Consider the following 5,787-nt stretch of genomic DNA (forward strand, 5'->3'; position numbering starts at 1 on the left):
CGTGAATGGGAGACATTGATTTTCTCTTAGATACCAAAACATGAAGAAATTCCCAGCTAATTTATTATCCACAGGAGGAGTACAAGTCCAGCCAGCTGGATAATGGGGCACAAAATCCTAGGCGAGGGGAGCAGCACCTGCCGAGGGCTGGCAAGGACCTAACCCTGTACTTCAGCCTGTCGGTTTTTGCCCCTGTGGGTCCTGCGCAGGCTGGGAGTGCATGACTCCCCTTCAGCAGTGGGTTTCAGAGGATCCACCTATTCCTCTGCTCTGGGAAGTCCACTCACCACTTGCACCCCAGCTCCTGTACGCGTAAATAAATACATCTTTAAAAAAGAAATTGTAGAGCTGACGCCAGCAAGGAGTGACCTAGCAGCTGCACAGACCTCGAGGCAGAACCAGCCCGTCTGTTCTCTCCCCATCCAGCCCAGAAGTGGCTGCTGGAGCGCCCACTCAGATTCTGGAGAGTGAGAAACACAGCATACCGACCCCCAAGACGCAGCCCCAGTAGGAGCTGACCTGAGCCAAATGTGTGCTGAGACGTTCCCATCCAGCCTCACTGCCCCGTCCATCCCTGGTGCTGGCCGAGCATGCAACCAATGAATGTGGACCCCAACGCTGGCCAGCACCACCCGCTCTGGAGCGCACCATCACCAGCTGCCCTAGGACCCTCAGATGTACATGCTGCCCTCTGAGCAGCCTGCGCTTGGGGCCTGCAGAAGTACCGTGGCTTGATGGAGCCTGCTGCCATCCACCGCGTGGAAAAGGCCAGGGACCCGTCTCAGCCGGGCACAGCAACCTGTCCTCTTTTTTTTATATATAATTTATTTTAAAGATTTATTTATTGATGCACACAAGAGCTGGGCGCAGGCCAGAGGTGAGGCAGTGGGGAGAGGATGCCCCAGAGACAGAGCGGAAAGCAGAACAGGCGGATCCCCTGAAGCCATTGCTGTGGGAGCCGCGGGAAGACAGGGTGGTCTGCTGGCCCTGGGGTCCCTCCCTGGCCAGGGTGGACTCGAGCCATGGTGGCTGGGACGGCTCCTTAGCATTGCCACTAGGGAGGCCCATTTGTCTACTTATACAGATTCCATATTGGAAAGATGCTGAATCCAGTCCTGTTGCCTCTCACCTGTCCCCAGGTAAAGACTGTGACCTCCCACTACCTTGTCACCCCCAGGATCTTCCTGCAGAGAAACACCACCTCTTTTGTGTGAAGACCTCTACCTGGAGACCTCGGCTCTGGGTGGCTGTCCAGGTGCGTCAGGGGCAGACCTCACCAGGGAAAAGCAAAACTGGGTCACGAGGATCCTGATTTAAAACGCTGGTCGTTTGCGCAAGGTGGATTTTTGCATAATTAATTTATTCTGACTGCTGTAATATTACCTGAGAATACCTTGTGTTTTAATTACCGGATTTTTCCGCAGTTCATTAAATGGTGCAGCTGGGGGGATGAGGAGGGGGGTTCCGGTCAAGGGCATCTCCTTAAAAAATGGGAATTTCTGGGAAATAGGCCTTTTGGATTCAGCCACTCAGAACCAGCTTCCACTGGCTCTCTGGCCCCCAGGAGCTACTCATGTGTCCTTGTGGGGACAGAGGCCGAGGGCTGACCCACAGGCCGTGGCTCAGACCCTCTGGGCCTTGGAGAAAGACCCTTCCCACCCTTCCAACTGTAGGGGCTGCTCCCTGCCGCTACCTTTACCCTCCCCGTCTCCTCTCGCCTCTCCTCCCCTCCCCTCCTCTGCGGATGCAGGATGCGCTACCCTGCTATCCATGGCCACCCGTGTCCCTCAGCCCGTCCGCGCCAGTCTCATTTCCCAAGGTCCTAGGGTGAGACACCAGCACGTCATCAGGAGACACACCTCTCAGCAGCTCCCAGACGTGGCCTGTCCTGCTACTCTCACCTGCCACACGCCCAGGAGTGGACAGTCCCTGTCCCTGGCACCCCAGCCTGGCCACTGCCCACCCCCCTTCCCCAGCCCTGCCCCTGCCCAGCCATCGCGCTGGCTTCCCACCCATAGCCCATCACCACCTCCTGTCGCCCCCCAGGGCCACCCAAGCCCAGGGGTCAGGAGCGGGGCCCAGCCGTCCAGTGCCCTTGACCTGGCCCTCCTGTTCTCAGCACACCTGCTGAAGCTTGCATGCCCAGGAGCTCCGGACGCTCTCTGGGACTGCGACATGGCTGCCAGCGGACGGGGGTCTCCAGAGCCCTGCTGTGGGCCACCAGCAGGCTGGGGATCCCCTGTAGCCTGGGGCTGGGGAGCAGGCGCCTCAGAGACCTGCTGTCTCCGCACACGCACTCGGGCCCCCTGCCCCCATCCGGACAACACCTTCAAGCCTCCAACCACGTGCTTAAAATCACTTTGCTTTTCCCTCACTGCTGGGGAGGCAACGCCACTCTCTAAAATAATTTCCTGACTATTTGCTAAGATTCATCTCTGACATTTCATTAAATATGATCATTTAACTGTACAAGTACAAATGCATTTTTAATTTAGCTTACTGCAGATATTACAGATGTGGGGAAATGAATTCCTATCGCTCTAGGACAAATAGATCATTCACACACGCAGGCAACAAAAGAACAAATTATTAAAAATTACTGAAACTTCTGTGAGGATTTATATTTAACTTTTCCATTTCCCAGCCCCTGTCATGGCGGACACGGAGCTTCCCTCCGAGGCGTCGAGCTTCTCTGAAGAACGTGTGATCACCTGTCCTGACCGATGCGGTAAGGAGAGGGCTCGGAGCTGCAGGGCTGAAGTAACAGCCTCAGCGCCAACAGCTGGGTGTTGGGCTTCTGGAGAAATCAAACATGGCAACAGAGGCCCCACAGGGGTGCATGGTGAGGCCATGCTGGTCCAGTGTTGTCCAGCTCTTGCCAGCTACTGTGGCCCGAGTCCATCTGGGCCAGGGAGTCCACCCCCTGGGCGCAGCAGACACCCCCCAACTTGTGTTTCCCTCTGCCCCCTCAGTGGGTTTCAGTCAATCTGCCTGCCCTGCTCCCCACTCTGTCTCTGGGGAGTCCTGTGTGCATAAATAAAGGAAAAGAAAATAAACCCAAATCGGCACTTGGATGCCCATCTGTAGCCTGGGGCCTGGCACCCAGCTGCACACGCCCAGAATTAGCCTGAGTTGCTGAATGTCTTTTTGGCGCCTAGTCCCTTGGGCTGGGACAAGGGCAGGCTGTTGGGCCCTGAGCTTTGAAACCCGGGCTGTAGAGGCACAGGCTGGACACCTGGATCCTGGCCACCCCAAGTGACCACAGCTCTGTGCCCCAACTGCTACAGAAAGCAACAACCCTGAAGCTTTTGTGGTCTCCTGCCTGGACACCAGGCGCATCTCCCACCTGGACACCAGTTGTAGCAGGCACACAGGTCCACTTCCAGTGACCTGTGGCTGAAACGCACCGATGTCATGATGAATTCAGTTAAAAATGGAAAGCAATGGAGGGCAAAAAGCAGAAGCCAAATAAGTAACAGCATGGCAAGTAATCCACTAATGACCGTCTTTGTCATTGACAGGTTGTGAGACCTGTGGTCTGGGAGCCCCTGAAGCATGAGGCTCCCATGTGCCCTGGCTAGTGCAGAAAGAAGGCAGAGGAAGAAGTGACGGGCACTGATGGGGAGGAGGACAGGGAGCAGGATGGTGGGGAGGAAGCTGGCGGGGAGGAGGGGGAGGAAGGGGAAGAGAGGATGAGGAGGAGCCAGGGAGGATCAGGAGGAGGGTGGTAGTGGTGAGGAGGGGAACGGGGAGGTCGGAGGGCAGATGGTGATGAGGAGGACAGGGAGGAGGATGGTAGTGAAGAGGGTGATGGGGATGACAGAGGAGGTGAGAGAGGAATAGGAGGAGGGTATTGGGAGGAGGGACCGAGAAGATGGGGAGGAGGGGTGGAAAGGCTGGGAAGGATTGGGCAGGGAGGACGAGGAAGGCGATGGTGGTGAGGAGGAGCACGGGGAGAACAGGGAGAAAGATGGTGGGGAGGGAGGTGACGGGGAAGAAGACCTTGCAAGGTCGGGGCTCCCCACAGTGCTCCCAGTTGCATCTCCAGCCCCAGAACCACCGCGGGTGCTCAGTGCCCCCCAAACCTTTCTGAAGACATGATCAAAAAAATCTGTCTGGCAATTCCCCAAGGTGGCCCATTTATGACCCGTTTTCTTCCTTGCAAGTGAACCGCGCTCCCTTTGTGGGAGATGTGGCCAAGCGGAAGGTTTTCCTGAGATAAACAAGACAATGAATAACCCTTTTATAGAACAATTGGCAATGAGGGATTGTTGTTATGCAATGTAGCTGAGCTTTTTCAGTGTTCTGGAAGGAGCCATAGAGGTGAGGATGGTCTTCTGATGGAGTCTGCTTTACTCCTGTGAAGGAAAAGATTCGAGCTGCCTTGCTGCCTACAAGCCACCCTCCTGATGCAACTACTTGGCATTGACTCTACTCTCAGTGAATTAACTTTAGGATGTCCTGGCAGTGAATGTCGTCAACATGAGTCTCTGCAGCCCAAGCTGTGTCCCCAGGCAGCCCCCTGGGCATCTGAAGAGGGCCAAGATCAGGTGTCCAGTTCATGCGGCCCTGGGATCTCGACCACCCCACTCAGAAAGGCGAAGGAAATCAGGGGGCAAATTTCAGTCAAATAATCAGCCTCCCAGAATGGCCAATGGAGGGGTGAAAGGGGGTGATGGGCTGAATGTGCCCCTGGAACTTGTTAGCACTCCAAACCCCAGGACCTCAGAGGGTGGCTGCTTTAGAGATGGGGCCCTTCACAGCAGTGAGTGAATTAAAACAGGGCCCCTGGTGGATGCTGATCTAATCTGATGGGGGTGCCTGTAGGAGGAGGAAGTTTGGAGCACCCTGGGGGACACTTGGGCACAGGACCCTGAGGCACCCCCTGAGCTTGACTCAGACGCCCAGACTCCAGGACCACCCTTAAGACATCCAGGTTAACTTTTGTGTTCAAAGCTCAAACAAACAAACTCGGGGGGGTACAGGCAGTGACCCCCAGGGGTCAGCAGGGTACTCTGCACACCCCTAAAGCTTTTCCAGACCCCCCAAGGCTGCCACGTGGGGCAGAATCCCCACCTCCCACGGAACCCACAGCCTGCTAGCTCTCGCTCACCTGTGACCTAGGGGGCGACCTGAGACCCACGTCCAGCAATGACGGCGACGTCCCCAGCAAGGACAGACTCGGACAAGGGGCTAGCAAGGAGTTGGAAAGTGGGAGAAATCAAAGGAGTAGGCGAACTAAGTGAAACCATCCGCAGGCATAAGGTCAGAATGGGGGTTCTAGGGGGCGGGGGCACTGCAGTCGCTGGAGTAAGGGGGCGATGGAAAGTGACTTGGTGAAGGGTGAAAGTGGACTCCAGGAGGTGGGTACTGTGCCCCCCACTTAGCAGAGCCCCCCAAACATCTACCCCGTTATGGTGCTAGGATGCTTCCTTTTTTTTTTTTTTTTTTTTTAAATCAGAGGCAAGGTCTCTACAGAGCCATTCGCATCCCTTCCTGGGGAACCCCAGCTGGTGCTTCACAGAAGAGGGGGAGCTGGCGGCGCCCACCTGCCAAGCGCAGGTAATGGATCCATTATCTCGGCCCCTCTCCTTAGCGGTGGGGTTTGACTGCCCTCTTGCCTACAGGTAATTCTCCATCAGAATTTTAATCCGCTGGCCAGTTCTCCATCTCATAAACTGTGCGGGAGGGGATGCGGGCTGGCCTGGCGCGGGCCTGGGAGCCGGCGGAGCCGCCTCGCGCAGCATTCGCGGTCCCATAGTGACCTCCGCTGGCCACGGCCCAGAC

The sequence above is a fragment of the Condylura cristata genome, unplaced genomic scaffold (assembly GCF_000260355.1).
Source record: "Condylura cristata isolate star-nosed mole 26May11 unplaced genomic scaffold, ConCri1.0 scaffold00072, whole genome shotgun sequence".
In the NCBI taxonomy this organism is placed as follows: Eukaryota; Metazoa; Chordata; class Mammalia; order Eulipotyphla; family Talpidae; genus Condylura; species Condylura cristata.